This window comes from Saccopteryx leptura, chromosome 6 (assembly GCF_036850995.1).
Source record: "Saccopteryx leptura isolate mSacLep1 chromosome 6, mSacLep1_pri_phased_curated, whole genome shotgun sequence".
NCBI lineage: Eukaryota > Metazoa > Chordata > Mammalia > Chiroptera > Emballonuridae > Saccopteryx > Saccopteryx leptura.
The window spans coordinates 187,874,215-187,893,397 of NC_089508.1; the positions used below are offsets into that span (position 1 = coordinate 187,874,215).

The 19,183-nt window shown below is 43.4% G+C and overlaps 1 protein-coding gene across 1 annotated transcript in view; it reads left to right on the top strand.

Moving 5' to 3' along the window:
* GABRP (gamma-aminobutyric acid type A receptor subunit pi) overlaps window positions 1-19,183 on the top strand; it is a 47,203-nt gene that overhangs the window by 24,613 nt on the left and 3,407 nt on the right. The gene's annotated exons all lie outside the window — the stretch shown is intronic.

Consider the following 19,183-nt stretch of genomic DNA (forward strand, 5'->3'; position numbering starts at 1 on the left):
CTTCCCTCTGTACATGTCTGTGTTCTAATCTCCTCTTCTTATAAGGACACCCGTCACTGGACTAGGGCCCACCTGAATGACCTAATTTGAATTTTTTTTTTTTTTCTTTCCATTTTTCTGAAGCTGGAAACAGGGAGAGACAGTCAGACAGACTCCCGCATGCGCCCGACCGGGATCCACCCAGCACGCCCACCAGGGGCGATGCTCTGCCCACCAGGGGGCGATGCTCTGCCCATCCTGGGCGTCGCCATATTGCGACCAGAGCCACTCTAGCGCCTGAGGCAGAGGCCACAGAGCCATCCCCAGCGCCCGGGCCATCTTTGCTCCAATGGAGCCTCGGCTGCAGGAGGGGAAGAGAGAGACAGAGAGGAAAGCGCGGCGGAGGGGTGGAGAAGCAAATGGGCGCTTCTCCTGTGTGCCCTGGCCGGGAATCGAACCCGGGTCCTCCGCACGCTAGGCCGACGCTCTACCGCTGAGCCAACCGGCCAGGGCCCTAATTTGAATTTAATCATATCCTTAGAGACCCTATCTCCAAATAGAAGTGCTGCTCTGAGGTTCTGAGAGTTAGGACTTCAACGTATGAATTTTAGGCAGGGGTAAGGGACAGCATTGAATCAACGATGGGTCCTGCTCACATTTCCTGCATTACACACACACACACACACACACACACACACACACACACAAATTGAACCCCTCTGCTAAGTTATCTATCACTCTCATTTCTTGCCCAATTTTTCCCCAACCACCTTAGCTTTTATTCTGTCTTCCCCAAACCAAGGGAGCCTCTGTGACTCGGGCCCATTTGTGTCATCGGCCGTCCCTTTGAGAAGAGCTGCGGTGACACGGTGTTCCCTGCTCATTCCCCACGCCCATCCTTCAAGGGTCTTTGTATCCCCCTACCCACCCACCTTCCCCGGACCCAGTCCCTTCCTCAGCTGCCAAGGCTCTCTCATAATATGACAAAGATTAAACCCACAGACTGTGGCAGCCATGCCCAGGTGATGTTAGCACGGGGCTAGTCTTCTTGTACCACTTGGGGACACAGGACACACAAGGTTTGATGACAGTTTCTAGGTCTTGGAATAGCACTACGTTAGCAGAGGCCTCATTACCCAACCCAGCAAAGGCCATTGTCCTGCAACACCAAAGAAGGATGTCACCAGCTCGCTTTAGAGCTGGGACCTGGCTAGAGAGCATAGCCAGGTGTCTGGTCTCTGTCGTGGAAAGCTGGGGACCTTGTTTCTTTTTAATTACCTTGTTATGTGATAGAAGTCATAAGGGGAAAGCAAAATATGAAAAGTTGCTGTGTTTTTTTTTTATACCTGACCTTCTGATAACCTATATGTTTTAGGGACAGATAACTTCCTAATGAGACTTTTCATAATAAAGCTTTCACTGCTTTGAGAAGTATTAACTTCTCCAGTTCTTCCGAGTAGATCACACAGACCCTGCAGTTAGAGTTACAATATCCTGAAGATTTTGCTTCTCGGTAATAATGGGTAAGAGCCTCTGCATCGCCACAGGCCAAAACTATATTATTTGAAATGAAACCTCTCATAAATATCTAACTATGAAGTCACTATCTATCAACGGCTGTTGTATAAACAGGACAGAGCGTCATTTCCCATTGCCAGTATCGGAGTTGCCACAGAGAATAATTCCGTGTTCAGAACTCACAAATTGAGCGGGCTTTTGCTCTGTTGGCCAATTCTAGGGAGCCGAGTTGGTCTGGTGCAGGAGGGTCCAAGTAAGGGGGCGTGGTAGGGTCTGATTTCTTCGTGCATTTCCTTCTTGCCGAGAGCTTAGACCTCTGGCAGGCTCAGTAGCTCTCCTCTGGGTGGAGGAAAGACGTGACCTATCTGTCAGAAAGAATGTTATAGCTCTCAGTGGCCCACTTCCTGTCTCTCCTTTTCCACAACTCCCGCCATACCCTGGGGACAGTGTCAGGCCCTAGACTTCTTGCCCTCAGTCTGCTCAGAGTGCTTATATGTCTGGTTTTCTGCTGTTCAGAGCAGGAATGGTGATGGGAGGTCTGTGGACCACGCTCTGGGAAACGCTGCTCTGAACCATGTGAACAGATAAGTAGACTGTCCTTCTGTATTTATCCTTTGCATGTCTTCTGTTCCAGGGCCTGGACCATGGCAGTCACCTAATACATGTGTGACAAACGGCTCAAGTCAAGGTTCTTATTTCTTTCCTTCTTTCTTTGTTATTTTTTTAAATTCTTTTAAAAATTTTTATTTAGAAAATTAAATTTAACAGAGTGACATAGGTTTTAGGTAAACATTTCTATAGTATTTGAACTGTCGATTACGTTGTCTACCCATCACCCAAAGTCAAATTATTTTCTGTCACCTTATATTTGTCCTTCATTACACCCTTTCCCCCAAACCTTCCCCCCCACCCCCTCTCTCACATCCCCCTCCCCCTGGTAACCACTTCACTTTTATCTATGTCCATGAGTCTCAGTTTTATATCCCACCTATGTGTGAAATCATACAGCTCTTAGCTTTTTCTGATTTACTTATTTCACTCAGTATAATGTTCTCGAGGTCTATCCATGTTGTCGTAAATGACACTATGCCATCATTTCTTATGGCCGAGCAGTATTCCATTGTATATATGGACCACGTCTTCTTTACCCAGTCCTCTATCAGGGGACACTTTGGTTGTTTCCGTGTCTTGGCCACTGTGAATAATGCTGCAGTGATTGTGGTGGTGCATGTGTCTTTATGTACCAGTGTCTTTGAGTTTTGGGGGCAGAGGGACTGCTGGGTCGGTCAAGGTTCCTTTTGCAGGCCTAAGACTTTCAAGTAGACTAGTAGCATGGTTCAGGTTGTAGAGAATAAATAGGAGCAACTTCTGGAAAAAAGGGAGTAGAGATCAGAGTCAAGGGGACCAATGGTGCCTCTTTTGATTAAAATTTAAAAATATTATAGTAGTAGCCAAAACTGACGTAACTCTCTTAATGTGCCAAACCCTGTTGTAAACACATCTTATATGAACTCCTCTAACCCTCGCAACAATCTAAAAGGTAGGAGCTATCATTTTACTGCCCTCACGATGAAGCATTGGAGATCCAGAGAGGGTAAGCAGTCACCCAAGGTCACCTGGCTAGTTAGTGGCAGAGGTGTGGTTCCAGCAGCTGTCTAGTTTCCAAGTCCAGTATGTGAATCACTTCCATGTTCATGACCTCAACTAGTCCTCATCTCCCACCCACCCAGCCCCTCAGTGAGGTGGGGGCCCGGGGGTCACCTTCTCCCATTGGCCTGCCCCACATGACATCGCCAAATCTGACCTATCCTACACTTTCCTAATCACCACTGCCGGAGCTTTTCTGACCCGTGTTTTAGTCCCAAGGGCTCTGGATCAGTTTATTGGCTTTATTAGCTTAATGTGTTGTTTAATTGAGGATGACTCATACGTTCTTACTACAAATATATATGTACTGAACCTCCACTATGTGCCAGGCGCTGGGTGAGGTTCAGAGAAGCTACAGAAAACTGACCATCAGGGCAACAAACACGTAAACAAGTTAAATAATTACAGATCCTGATTAGTGCCATCAAGAAAATAAAGAGGTTTGTGCCTGTAGGCTAATGACCCAAAGGAGTGTTTCTTTGGTGGTGTGAATTTCAGATACTAGAGCAAATCTGAAGATATTCCTAGGGCCATTGGTGACCTTTCTATCGGGCCCCTAAATATACCAGTTTCTTTGTAAGAATGAAAACGGATCTCACCATTCCCCAGCCTAGAATCCTTCAGTGGTTTCTCTCAGCCTTCAGCATCAAGTCCAAGCCCCTTCGCATGACTCCCATGGTCCTCCAAAGCTGGTGGACCTTCCAGACTCAACATTGTGTCAGTCCCTTCCCCGATCCCTTCTGTACGCAACTCTGGCTATATTCAAGACTCGTCATGACATGTTGTTTTATCCACCTGGATTGCCAACCCCCTTCCCCACACTTCACCTAATAGCTCCTGTTTCTCTTCAACACCCAGACTCCAGTTACCCCCAAGAAGCCTTTCCCACCCTACGCTGGGCTTGTGCTGCCCCTTGGGGATCTCTTGATCTTGTGGACTGACTGGTGTGCCTTCAAAGTCCTTATATTGAAGTCTTTTTCCCTAGAACCTCAGAAGGGGTTCTACTGGGGAGGGGGGGCTTTGAAGAAGTGATTAAGTTAAAATAAGGTCATTTGGGCTGGGCTCTAATCCAATATGACTGATGTCCTTGTTTTTGTTGTTGTTTTTAAAGGGCAATTATACTTTAAAGATTTTATTTATTGATTTTACAGAGGGTTAAGGGAGAGAAGTAGTTGCTTCACTCTAGCTGTTCATTGGTCACTTGTCTTATGTGCCTTGACCAGGCAAGCCAAGGATTTTGAACCAGTGACTCAGCCTCCAGGTCGGCGCTCTATCCATGGTGCCACCACAGGCCAGATGACTAGTGTCCTTGAAAAGAGGAGATTAGGACAGGACAGAGACACACACACACACACACACACACACACACACACACACGAAGACTATGTGAAAACAAAGCAAGAAGGCGGCCATTTCCAAGCAAGGACAAGGGGTCTCAGAAGAAACCAGCCTTTGATCTTGAACTTCCAGACTCCAGAACCAGGAGAAAATAAATTTCTGTTGTTTAAGCCACCCAAGTCTGTGGCACCTGGTTATGGCGGCCCTAGCAAACTCATACCCTTGGCATCCTGTTCAAGCGTTAGTGATATACCTGCTTCACCAACTTAGATCAAGAAACCTCATCTTTTTAAATCTTACATACTCCCATGTTGAGCTCAGGGCTGGCCACATGGTAAACTCAATTCGTGTTTGCTGAGGAGAGAGCTGTTGACTCCGCTGCTGTGGAAAGAATCTTCAATGCAACGTCACTTCTGAAAACTGGAAAGTGGCCTGGATAGTGTAACCATCGAGGGGAAAGGTTGGCCCCCTCTGCGGGAGAATAAAGGAAACCTGCATGACAGCTCCCGCTGCAGCCATCGATAGATCGATCGGGATTTGGAAAAGCACAAGGTTACAGAGGCGACACCACCCCTCCTCCCACCGCCCCGTGGCACAGACCCGTGGTATCTCTCTAGTTCTTTCAAACACACTTACTTGTGCACACAGAAAAGAATGGCATCATTACTTAATCCAAAACACAATAACAACAATAGATGGCTCGTGTAGGCGCATACGTCCCCTGCAGAGAATTTAATGTGCGTGTTGCTTTTACCCACATAGGCAGCCACGGCAGTGGGAGTGGGGGCCAGCCCGTACGCACAAGGCCCAGGAAGAGAGAACATGGATGCCTGTGGTTGTGATAACAGGAAAAGAGGGGGGAAAAAAACAAAACAAAAGAAAGCCCAAGGGGATAGCTGCAACTCCACTTAAGACTAATGCATATCTTCATTTTCGTCCTCGGCAATAACCCAAAGAAACATCATCTGACGTTGCTGAAAGACTGCTGTCACCCACCCCCACCCCCCCCACCCCCGTAGATGCTCATCAATTATTATTAAGTATTGCGTGGTTCAGGTCAAGATATAATGTATCTGGGAAAAAAGCGTGGCACCTCCTTTTAATCTTGCGTAGAAAACAATTAAAGTATATAAAGCACATTATTAAAATATGTAAAATTTATAATTTAATTATAAGATTGCATAGCTTTATGATCTAATAGTTCTGCTGTATTTTGCATATTAGTGAACAATTGCTTTCTTAAAGCACACAGTAGAATCATTTACTTGATGCTGGAGAATAAGTTAATTATGGATTCCTTGCATATGACTAATGGATTTAATAATCACTTTACTGTAGAATTAACTTATACTTCCCTGCACTTATAGCACTAATGATGATATTCATAAAAGTTATATTTTTTAAAAAATGTAAGATTGGCACAAAAAAGAGAAACCAATGTACAACTTGGTTTTAGAACGAACCACTAGTTCTCAACAGATAGTTCAGAACTGTCCGGGCCTTCTCCTTGCTCCCTAATAAATCATACACACCCTGTCCACCCCCCACCCCCGCCACCACCCCTGCTTCCGTTGGCTTTATTAAGGGAATTTATTTTATTTAAGGGAAGACGAAATGCTTGCCAGATGCATTTAGGGAAGCTCCTGATTCTTTAACCTCGGTTGTGGGTTACGACAAGGATTATTCACTAACATCCACTTCATGGAGCTCTGGGAAAGCCCGTATGTGCTAAGGTCACCTTGGGGTGCCAGATCCCTCTTTTTGTCCTCAATTTCAGTCCTTTGAGGCCACTCATTTTTCTCCTTCAACCAAAACAAACAACGTTGGTGGAAGGAGTAACAGGTACGTCCTTTGTTTGAGGAGGAGAGTCCCTACCACTGCCTTTCTCAATTTTTATTTTTCCTTAATACCACCGCCACCAGCATCATCATCATCATCATCATCATCGTCATCAACACCATCACCATCATCATCATCACTGTCACCACCGCCACTACCACCTTCATCATGATTATCTTCATCATCATTGCCACCATCATCATCACCATCTGGGCTATTCTTCCTCCTGGAATTCAGCAATGGATGATCTGGGTTTTATTTTCAGCTCTGCCTCTTTACCAGTGAGGATGACATTGGGTGAGTCATTAAAATATTCCAAACCTGGACCCATAACTCTAAAATGTGAAAACTAATGAACTCTGACTCCAAATGTCCTTTGTCCACTGACAAGTCCTAAATCCAGGCCGGCCGTCTGTTATTCCAGCGCTCCCTCCTACCCAAATATGCCTCACCCCCCCCCCCCATGAGTTACTTGGCTGTTTCTGCCGCAGGGATTTAAATATCCCGGAAGAAGAAGAAAACAACTCTGGCTTACATTTGGACGCACGGCACCAAGCTGTTCGCAAAAGTTGGTGCTTTCTAAACGTCTGTTGATGAACTGATTGAAAGAGTGTAAATTCTTAATTTATGTCCTGAGAATGTGAGGGGTTATCATTTCCTTTGGGTCAGACACCAGAGGCTATAAATGTGAGTCCTTGAATCTCTGTCACCCTGTCTCATGGCTCCACCAATAACTCCCAGAATACTGCTCTGTGGAGAGGGCAAAGGTCGTAAGTGATGATGAGAGGCAGCAGGAAATGTGATCTAGCCCCTAGCAGGACTTAGAAGGCCTAGGGGTACCATTTCCTGCCCCAATGCTGGGTTTTCCAAAGGTGCCTGGTACCCTTTCCTGAGCACGCCAAAGGAATGAACCAAACCTTTTTATAAAACACTGAATTGCTGGCCCTGGCCGGTTGGCTCAGCGGTAGAGCGTCGGCCTGGCGTGCGGGGGACCCGGGTTTGATTCCCGGCCAGGGCACACAGGAGAAGCGCCCATTTGCTTCTCCACCACCCCCCCTTCCTCTCTGTCTCTCTCTTCCCCTCCTGCAGCCAAGGCTCCATTGGAGCAAAGATGGCCCAGGCGCTGGGGATGGCTCCTTGGCCTCTGCCCCAGGCGCTAGAGTGGCTCTGGTCTCGGCAGAGTGACACCCCGAGGGGCAGAGCATCGCTCCCTGGTGGGCAGAGCATTGCCCTTGGTGGGCGTGCCGGGTGGATCCCGGTCGGGCGCATGCGGGAGTCTGTCTGACTGTCTCTCCCCGTTTCCAGCTTCAAAAAAAAGAAAAAACAAACAAACAAAAAACACTGAATTGCTTTAACAAGCGAGAAATCCACAAGGTTTTGTTTTTATTTTATTCACCACATACATAACATTATTAGAGGGAAAATTTAAAGCTATATTTTTGAGATTTTACTTATAAAATCATCCTTGGCTAATTATAATGTAGCTTGAATTAAATGTCCCAACCCCTTTTAATACCTACACTTTGTTTGTTTAAAGCACTTTATAAAAAAAATATTCCCCCTCACTCACACTTCCCAGCCAAGTTCAGTCACTCTGTGGCAATTGGAGCGATTTGTTCACTGTCTGATTAGTCGTAAAAAGTACTCAGGATACTCGCTGAAATTCATATTCTCATTAAAAAAAAAAAAAAAAAAAAAGGTGTAACTTGCAAATCCCTTGCTCAAATTTACACCCCTTTTTTTTTCTCTCCATCCACAACATTTTGCTGTTGGCCTAAAGCAATGCTTCTGAGATTGCAAAATGCATTCACATCGCCCAGGGATGCTGTTTAAATGCCCGTCCTGACTGACCCCGGTGGCATCCAGATCTGCATTCCTGACACTCAGGTGAGCTCCAGTCCCCACCAGCCAGAACCTAAGCTTTTTTTGTGGAACAGCCTTCAAATGATCCCTCTTGAATTTTATACTCAGAAAACTGATAGTTTACTTAATATAATTATTTTATGGAAGAAAGAAATGTGTCAACTGAGCAATTTCTGCGGCTCAGAAATAATCATATTCTTTTTTTCCTGTTGAAATACTAAAACTCACCTTGCCCTTTCATCCTGACTTCCACCGTGTCTCCATTTAGGCTTCTGTCCCCTCCTCTTCAACCCGCTCCACAAACTAAAATGCACTGGGTGTGACACTTAATGTATCGGCTTCTCTGGTTTTCATGTATCATCATCGTCATCTCAGATGTTCAATAGCATCTCAAATGTTTTGAGGTACGTCATGCTTTACAAAGGGCTTGCAGGCTCTATTTCATATAAACAAGGTCATCTCCAGAGGAGGATAGAACGAAAAAGTCAGTGGACTGTGGAGCGAGGGTCACCTGGTTATAAATCTTGGTTCTGCTAAACATTCAGTCTTGGGGCCAAATTTTAACCTCTTTGCTTAAATGTTCTCATTTGTCAAAGTGGGAAGGGAATGAACAGCCACATCCTGAGTTAGTTATTTGGGCTCAGGTTTGGGGTTGTGAGGTTTTCGAGGAAACTAGCCAAGCCTGGGAACACGAAGGACACTTCACGTGTGTCCCCTCCACACTCACATCCGGCAGACCCTCTCATCCTACCTCGTTGCTCAGGGGTCTCTCGGTGCCACGTCCTGGGATGGCTGCCCTCTACCAGAATGGCAGCTGGCATCAGATACTGTCTCCTCCTTTCCTCTCTCGCTCCCAAACTTTCAAATTCCCCTATCAACCCCGCTGCTTTTGCGAGGCCTGCGGCTGGTACCTGACACCTGGATTTCAAGTGATCGAACCAGAGGTGATGACAAACCTGAGAAAAATGACACCAGCCCTTTGAAGAAAGCCCTCATCAATTCCCTTCCCCCGCCTGCTCCTTGGGCTGCCACCTTTTCCAGCTGCTGCCTTAACCGCATCCATCATACTTAGACGGAAATCCATATGTCGAGCTTAAACCACTGTTTCTCAGGCAACAGCCTGGCCACTTAGCAAGAGTCTAAAGCAAGCCAATGTAATAGTCTGCCCAGAGTGATAGTCAGCCAAAGGTTACTGTGCCAGAGTTGGTTAATTATTCTAAGAGGACCTCCTGTTACTATAATTATTGATTGCTGTGAACTAATGGGGGAAAAAAAAGGCTGCTATTTATTAAGTATCTTCTGTATCCCCTGGAAGCTTTTGCTAGTGTATCTCGCCGTCTCCTCACCACAACTCTGTAAAATGTTCCCCAAATTTAAGGAAATTTTAAGATCGTGATGGTGTAGTTACTTGCCCCCAAGTTACAAGCTGGGGATAGGCAGAGCCAAGATTTAAACATGGTTATCTGGTTGCGTTCTGCTACTATGACTTCTCATTTAAAATGTTTGTTTCTCCGAGTTCCATGTGCCTATACTATTAAAGAGTTCCACAAGAGGCCCTGGCCGGTTGGCTCAGAGGTAGAGCGTCAGCCTGGCGTGCGGGGGACCCAGGTTCGATTCCCGGCCAGTGCACATTGGAGAAGCGCCCATTTGCTTCTCCACCCCCCCCCTTCCTCTCTGTCTCTCTCTTCCCCTCCCACAGCCAAGGCTCCACTGGAGCAAAGATGGCCCGGGCACTGGGGATGGCTCCTTGGCCTCTGTCCCAGGCGCTAGAGTGGCTCTGGTCGCGGCAGAGCGACACCCCGGATGGGCAGAGCATCGCCCCCTGGTGGGCAGAGCGTCGCCCCTGGTGGGCGTGCCAGGTTGATCCCGGTGGGGCGCATGCGGGAGTCTGTCTGACTGTCTCTCCCTGTTTCCAGCTTCAGAAAAATACAAAAAAAAAAAGAGTTCCACAAGACTTAGGACATGTAGCTGAAGCCCCAGGCTTCCCATCCCCCACCTCTAAATTCCCCAGAGGAAACCTCATTGGACCGCTTTTCCTGCTGTTTGCCTCTCTGTTTCTTATTCAGCATGCTTCGTTGCTCTTTCTTGATTTTTCATGCTTTGACTTAAGAGTTCCTACTATGAAAGAGGAGGATTGGGCTCTCAAGCACCATTCCCCTCCCGCTCTCCTCTTCCCTCCTCCTAAGATAATAAATAGAAGAACTTTTTGTTCAATTAAATCAACAGTCAATGTTTACATTGATTTGGACATACACGTATCATTCACAGCGGAATAACAGTAACAGCATGCCTTGATAATTTCTCTTTTTCTTGTGCGACAGTTTTCCTGGGAATTAACAATTGCATTGTCATCTTATTTCTTTAGTAGTTCGTGTTTCCATTCCTATAATAATTCATCCCTAGCTCGCTGTCAGAACCCTACCACTCTTAGTACGGTCAGAAGCATCAGGTGGTTTATTGGTTCTCTGTGTGTGCGTGTGTTGTTCTGGTTTATTTCCCCAACATTCAGCATACAAGCCCAGAATACCAACCCACACTGATCGCTCTTGACAGCTGCTTAATTCATTGTGTTAGGCTCTTAGTCTTCTCTTCCAACCTATAGACACTTATCCCTCAGTTCTGAAAGTTTTCCTGCATGGTTTCTTCGATAATTTCTCTGTTTTATATTTCTGTGCTTCCTACTAGTTAGATGTTGGACCTCCAGAAAAGACCCACTAGCCTGACTAGGTGGTGCTGCAGTGGATAGAGCATCGGCCTGAAATGCCAAGGACCCAGGTTCAAAATCCCGAGGTCGCCAGCTTGAGTGCGGGCTCACCAGCTTGAGTGCGGGCTCATCCAGCTTGAGCACAGGCTCACCAGCTTGAGTGCGGGGTCGCTGGCTTGAGCATGGGATCATAGACATGCCCTCATGGTCACTGGCTTGAAGCCCAAGGTCTCTGGCTTGAGCAAGGGGTCACTTGCTCAGCTGGAGCCCCCGGGTCAAGGCACATATGAAAAAGCAATGAACAACTAAGGTGCCACAACTACGAGTTGATGCTTCTCGTCTCTCTCCCTTCTTGTCTGTTCCTCTCTCTCTCTCTCTCTCTCTCTCTCTCTCTCACACACACACACACACACACACACACTAAAAAAAATAAAAATAAAAGATCCTCTATCTCATCTTTTCTTGCCTATCTTTTTGTCTTTTTAGCTTATATTTTGGGTGATTCCTTCAACTTGTTTTTTCAACTGAAGGGGTTTTTTATTTGTGATATTATAGTTCTCATTGCCAAGGTCTGTATCTTATTCTCTGAGTATTTCTTTATTATGGCACCCTATGTTTGTTCCAGGGATGGGAAATTTTCTTTCCTCTCCCTAAGCATATTAACTATAGGGTTGTTGTTTTTTTAGGTTTTACTCTGCTCCCTACACTTTTTATTTCCTCTACGTAGTGTTTACTTCTTTGTTTATTTGGCTGTCCTGTTTCATGTGGGAGGCTTCCTCTTGTCCTTGTCCCTCAACAGGACTCGGGGAGGTGGCCCAGGACGTGGCTCTGCGTGTGGACAGAACATTCAACTAGTGAGGTTTTTTAAGAGAGCGACTGAAGGGCGATGGGGTGGTGAGTCAGCTTTTTCACTGGTTAATCCCCTAATTCTCTGGTCATCCGCAGGTTTTCTCCCCCAGAGAGGTCAGTTTCCCCGCGGAAGGATCCTTCTGATTTCTTCCCTGGCAGGTGTAGACCTGCCCGCCAGCTTCCCGGGAGCCCGGATGGTGAAAAGGGACAGGAGGCCTCGCTGTTCGCTTAGCCTCCTGGTCCAAGCCCTTACTTCTGGCCGCAGCTGCGCAAACCTTGCACGAAGTTAAAAGCCTAAGTTTTTGTTGTTTTTTTTTTAAATTTTCTTAACCCGCCACCAGGGGATGACTCTATGCTAACTTTCCAAAGCTCCCCTGTCTTCAGCCCCACTCCACATTTTCTCCAGAAGTTTCTGTTGCTTTCGTATCTTGATACTGACGTTCTGCCGTGCGCAATATGGCTGGCTCCTTGTCACCTCCCCCCACTGCGGGTGTCTACTCCTCCTCTCCCTGCTGCACTAAATCAGGGACGTCCTATTTATTTGCTTTCCGCTGCCGCTGCCGACATCTTATTGGCCTCCCCTGCGCTGTGGCTCCCTCCCCGCCCTCTCTGTCCTGGTCGCCGTGTGTTCCAGATCCCTTCCCCATCATGTTAGCGGGATGGGAGTCGGAAACAGGGACACGTGTAAGATCTCTTTTGCCATGTTTAACCCGAAGTTTCATGCTTTATTCTTGGTTAGCAGTTATGTTAGAACCACAGTGTGTTAAATCATGGCCTAAAATCTTACTCGATCCTCAACAGAACGGAGGCCGGTGAGGTTGGGCCACAGGTAGTCTCTAGTATTTCATAAAATAGGAGTCTTGGTGTCAGTGGCAGATTAAGATCAGCTGAGGCCTCGGGCACGGAAGAAAATATTGGGCCCTGTGTCATTAGAAAAAAAAAGTGTCAAGTTGGGGTTTGGTGGGGCCCTTCAGAAGTCAGGGCCCCCATAGTGCACACCTGGTGTGCCCACTGTTAAATCTGCCTCTGCTTGGTGTATTGAATATGCTGGTCTAACTGTGAAAACTAGATAAGAAAAGAAGGGGGGGGAGAGGGAGATAAGAGGAATGGGGAAAAGGTATATTAAAGTCTTCTCCTAAAATTTTTAAAAACCACACACGGTAATACATTTTACACTTTACATGATTTTTCTTCATTAATACTTGGGCTCCACTATTCAATGGCATAAAACCATTCAGTTCTCATCCAATCACTGTCTTGAGATTTGGCTTCCGGAGCCAACAGGAGGCAAAAACTACACTTCCATTGCCAAGAGTATGGCTTGTTTTAAACCCAAAAGCTGTCCTTATAAAAACAGGCATCCCAGAAGCGTATTTGTGGATTTTTAAATATCCTATTTATCTCCTCCAGACTTGGAATCTGATGTCAATATTGGCTTGAAACCATCTTTGGCAGATTTGTGACTTTTTATTTTATTTTGAGGGGAAAGAGGAAAAAGAAAAGAAGAAATGGGGACTTTTTTTTTTCTCTTGGCTTAAAACCAGGCATTCGACATTCCTGTTCATTGCCTTTGAACGAAGCCTCTGGTGAGCACTGTGGTCTTCCGCAGCCCTGCGACATGGTTTGCAAGGTGTCCCCACTTTGCATCACAAGGGCTGGCTGACATGATTCAGGGGAGGTGATGACCGGGGGAATGTGGTTTGAAACTGTGCTCCCCACCAGCAAGCTGCCCATCTGGAACTGGGTCCGATAGACGTGACTGCTGCTTCGAATTGGGAGTAAGGAAGGTCACCTCTGAAACTTGGATAGAAAAGAGTCATTTCTATGGTCATTGTGGGCATCACGTGTCAAGTGTCCTGGATGCAGAGGTGCAGGTGGATGGAGAAATCCCTGAGTCATGAGGCATCTGTATGACTCAGGAAAGCATTTGTGGGCCCCAAATGAAAGACCTCTGAGAATGTCAGCTCAAGGAGTTAAACCTCAGAAGAGCACCAATAACAGCATAAAAGCAAAGGACCTTGTGAATTACCTACTACAGAATTCTCCTACCATTCAGTGGATTTTTTTAAAAAAAAGCATATAGGTCTCTGCCTATTTTTTTTATTATTATTACTTCTAACATTGACTATGTGTGTTGAGATGACGTGAGAGCCTGGTATCTCTTTGTGGCCATAATCTGACTTAATTTTGGGTGATCTGACCTCCAGCACACCTGAAAAAAACTCAGGTTTGAAAAATTACTTGCCCAGGGCTTGATGTACTGCTCCATACCTAAAAATTATAGAAGAATAAAAAAAAAATTCACTGTCATATAGTTCAACTCTGTGACTTCACAATAGCAAATGGTCTGCATTCATCTATTTCATAACCACAACAATAGGATTTTCTTTCTCTCTTCTACCGTTACCACACAAAAGCAACTAAATTTTAATTTTGTGATATCTAGATGGAATTAAACATAATAAGAAGCAATAAAACGCCAATGCCTTGATAAATAGGAATTATATCTGTGATGGACGCAACACTTTTCTGAAAGTATGGGACTCGGCACATAATCAGTGGGATAAAATTCTGCCTGGTGTGAGAGTCAAAACTTGTATCATCTGAAAGACCCACATGTAAATAAACTGTAAATCCGCATTACTCGGTAAGTAAGTAGAAGAGACTTCTTATGTCAATGGGAAATTATTTACATTTATTCTGGTGCACTTAAGAGCCATAACAAGACAAAATCAAGTTCTTATAAGACTGCATCTTCCTTGATAGGAGGAAGAAGTCAATGGAAACATAAAGCGAATATACTCATTGGGGAAGATGAAGAAAAATAAAGCAATTACAACGGCAACATTCACAGATAGTTTTACGGCCGCATATTAATATAACTCATCCTTCAAAAATGAGCCATTCCAATTTCTTACAGATTTTGAAACGTCCTCAGGCAGGCTCTCCAGAGCTCTAAATTGCTCATCAAACCCTTCAAAATATAGATCGCTATTGATGAAAAAGGGCATGTTTGGCAATTACCTCTGTATCTAGAATCTGCTTCGTGCCATCGCACTATAAACACATGTCTTTCAGAATATGATCATTCCACTTGGTTTCCAAAAGTTCCGGGTGCCATTTTTCCTGCTACAGTTGTTTCTGACAGATGAAAGTTTGAGATCTGAAGAAGCAGATTCCCAGGACGAAATAAGGCTTCACCAGCGATGTTCTCTTTGTAATAATGCCAGCCCGTGCTGATGCAATAGCAGAAATGCAGATGTTCTCTTTGTAATAATGCCAGCCCGTGCTGATGCAATAGCAGAAATGCAGATGTTCTCTTTGTAATAATGCCAGCCCGTGCTGATGCAGTAGCAGAAATGCAGATGTTCTCTTTGTAATAATGCCAGCCCGTGCTGATGCAGTAGCAGAAATGCAGATGTTCTCTTTGTCATAATGCCAGCCCGTGCTGATGCAATAGCAGAAATGCAGATGTTCTCTTTGTCATAATGCCAGCCCGTGCTGATGCAATAGCAGAAATGCAGATGTTCTCTTTGTAATAATGCCAGCCCGTGCTGATGCAATATCAGAAATGCAGATGTTCTCTTTGTAATAATGCCAGCCCGTGCTGATGCAGTAGCAGAAATGCAGAAGCAGAGTTTGCGAAGCACTGCAGTGCGGGATGTGCTGAAACGCACAACTCTTGAGAATTCCACAGTTTAGTAAAGAGACTATTTTTGCCTGAGATCCATGCGTTCAAAATAATTATCTTCAATCAGCTCTAACCTATTATTGTGAGTGTCTTCTACTGTAAATGAGAAACAATAGTCATTTTCTCCAGAGTAGTAGAACCATAGCCAACACTTGAAGTCTGGGGATCCTGATATCATTATCCTATTTATTATGAATGAGTATTTATAAGACTAAGTCTTTTGGTGTCCACTTTCTTTTCTTTCTTTTTAAAGTCAGGGTAGCCCTTCTAGTATCACTTTTAAGTCCATCAAAAGCTAGTTTTCAGAAATCTTCTGCACCTTTTGTAATCACTGATTGCCAACTTCTCAGTGCCATCTGTGAGTGCTTAGGGCTAAGGGATTGAGTCTAAACGGACTACGATGTCAACAATCTGAGAATACAAAATCTTACCATTCTTGATTTGGTCACTCCTTCTGTACTCTAATTTCTACATGGATCCTTGCACTTTGTGAAGTTAAAGTATAAGAAAATGAATTCAGCCTGACCAGGCGGTGGTGCAGTGGATAGAGCGTTGGACTGGGACATGGAGGACCCAGGTTGGAAGCCCCAAGGTCACCGGCTTCAGCAAGGGGTCACTGGCTCATCTGGAGCCCCCCCCCCCATCAAGACACATATGAGAAAGCAATCAATGAACAACTAAGGTGCCACAACAAAGAATTGATGCTTCTCATCTCTCTCCCTTCCTGCCTGTCTGTTCCTATTTGTCCCTCTCTCTGTCTCTGTTGGAAAGAAAGAAAGAAAGAAAGAAAGAAAGAAAGAAAGAAAGAAAGAAAGAAAGAAAGAAAGAAAGAAGGAAGGAAGGAAGGAAGGAAGGAAGGAAGGAAGGAAGGAAGGAAGGAAGGAAGGAAGGAAGGAAGGAAAGAAAGAAGGAAGAAAGAGAGAGAGAAAGAAAGAGAGAAAGAAAAGAGAAAGAAAGAGAAAGAAAAGAGAAAGAAAGAAAGAGAAAGAGAAAAAGAGAGAAAGAAAGAAAGAAAAGAAAAGAAAGAGGAAAGAAAGAAAGAAAGAAAGAAAGAGAGAAAGAAAGAAAGAAAGAAAGAAAAAAGAAAGAGAAAGAAAGAAAGAAAGGAAATGAATTCAGCCTCACCAGGCAGTGGCATAAGTATATAGAACGTTGACCTGGGATGCTGAGGACCCAGGTTCCAAACCCCAAGGTTGCTGGCTTTAGCAGGGTGTCACTGGCTCAGCTGTAACCCCCTGGTCAAAGCATGTATGAGAAAGCAATCAATGAACAATTTAACTGCTGCAACTACGAGTTGATGCTTCTCATCTTTCTCTCTTTGTCTCTCCCTATCTCTCTCACTCCCTAAAAATGAATTCAGAGAGTAGGATTTTTTCAGAATCTTGTGACAAGCCTTTAAAAATTCAGTACATTTATGAAAACATGGTTAACCATTACTCTGTTAATATATGTTAATACTTTCCTGTAATGGTCTGAATTCACATGCTTTGCAAAATGAGCAATTTACCAACGTAATTATGATTTTCTTACATTCATAAAAAACAATTTGCAGTTATTTTAACATATTAATAACTATACTCAGCAGCAACAAGCTAAAATCCTTTAAAATATTTTTGAGGCTGCATTTTACTTAACTCTTACTCAGTGTTCTTGAGCTACATAATACCAACCTAATGTGGTTTAACAGTCCATTGGGTACAATTTTCTTTGGGGTTTTGGCAGATAATATGATGAATTGAATTTGAACTTTGATCACACTAGGGCTATGGATGGTCTGTGAGACCTTTTGTGGACAAGATGTGTAGATTTATTATGAGTGATGTTAGCACAGGTTACTGTGAGTATATTGAGTTTGTGATATAAAGGAAAATTAATATTAACTAGAACAATGAAATCATATTAGTTTCCTTTAGCCAAGTAATTGATTTGTAGACAATTCAGGATTAAACCTAAATAAGTTTGATTCATATAAGTCCAAGAAAAGGTTGCTATTGTTAGCAATCAAAAAATACTCCTAAAAGAGGAAAGACAAAAAAGAGAAGTATTAGCAAATATTGGGAGCTTTTAGCACAAGCTAGGACAAAAAAAAAAAAGGTGGTTAGGAGAGCTAAGCTAAATCATCTATTCTTTATGAGTTTCTTTATATAACATGTACTCCCTAATGTTGAGAAGCAGCAATTTAACACCAGTCCACTTTTTGTTTTATTTCTTATCCCATTTATTTTTGATTGGATGTTCACAACCTAATACTTTCAAAGGCTACATAGAGTAGTTTTGCCCTTGAAAAGGGGGATTTATGTGATTTCTGGTTTTTATTTGGTGCCCTGGGCATCGACATTCCTTTCCCAGGACAAAAAAAGAAAAAGTGCTTTAATGTTAAATTGTCTGATGGCCCATTCTGATTTCCTGAGAAATTTACTAATGAAAAAAAGTACTTAATATTAAGAAATAGAGACTATGGAATATAAAATTTATAAAAGCTTTCTGCCTTTATGGGATATATCAACCATTAAATAATTATACAATGTCAGCTTATATCGATTGCTATATAGACTGAAATGAATAAATAGTTAAATAAGTGGGCAAGAAAATTCACATAGCTGGATTATAGATGACTTGGTTATTTTTAATCCTAGGTAATAATAAAATCAATTTCCAAGATGTTGTACCACTTAAGATAAAACTGAGCTATGTGACAATGATATTGCCAATATGTTTCAGAAAGAATTTTTAGTATATGTAATTAAATATTAATTAAATATATCCATATGCGTAGATTTTGAATTTTATCCTCTAAATGCATAAAAATACCCCACGAGGCAACTCATAGAAATTTAGGATATTTTAATATAATTAAAAAAAATTAACACCAAAACAGAATTTACCATATTCTTTGTTGTCGTATTTTATTTCAGAATACAAAATCTGTTTAGATTTAGCTCCATTATTGAAACAAAATTATAAAGCTAGTTATAGTATAGTGGGAAAAAATATTTACTTTGTAGACAGACAAACATTTAAATCTGGGCTCTGCCACTTAATGATGTGACTGACCTTGGGCAAGGTGCTCAACTTCTTTAAAGTCACCTGTAAAATAAAAAACACCTACCTTACCAGCTGGTAGTGCTAATAAGGATTTAACAAAGCTGGATACGTATCTGTTCAAAAACATGTTTTCCTTTCTCTCATCCACATGGTGAAAATGAGATCCTCAAGAAATGACTATTTTTATCCCTTACATTATTGTGTTATATTATTATATATTATAAAAAACAGCTTTTATATTTTTTAATATGGTCCTTTTTTGTTAACGGCTTTACTGATATATATATAATTCATATGCTATACCATTCACCCACTTAAAGTGCAGCGGTTTTTATAATAGTCTAGTCACAGAGCCATGCATCCATCATCACAATCAAATTTATACACTGTGATCAATTCCATATTTCTATCACCCCCTACAAGTAAACTCACTCCCCTTGGTCATCACCCTCCAACCCTCCCATCCCAGCCAGCCCTTGACGATCCCTCACCTACGTTTCATTACTGTAGGCTTTCCTATTCTGGACATTTTATGTAAGTGAAATCGTATAATATGTGTCCCTTTTTGACTGATTATTTTTTCCTTAGTATGCTGTTTCAAGAATCCTCCATGTTGTAGCACGTGTCCGTACATTCCTTTTCATGGCTGTTTAATGATGGATTGTTTAATGATGAATATAGCTAGCATATTCCCTTGCCCAGAGTAGCAC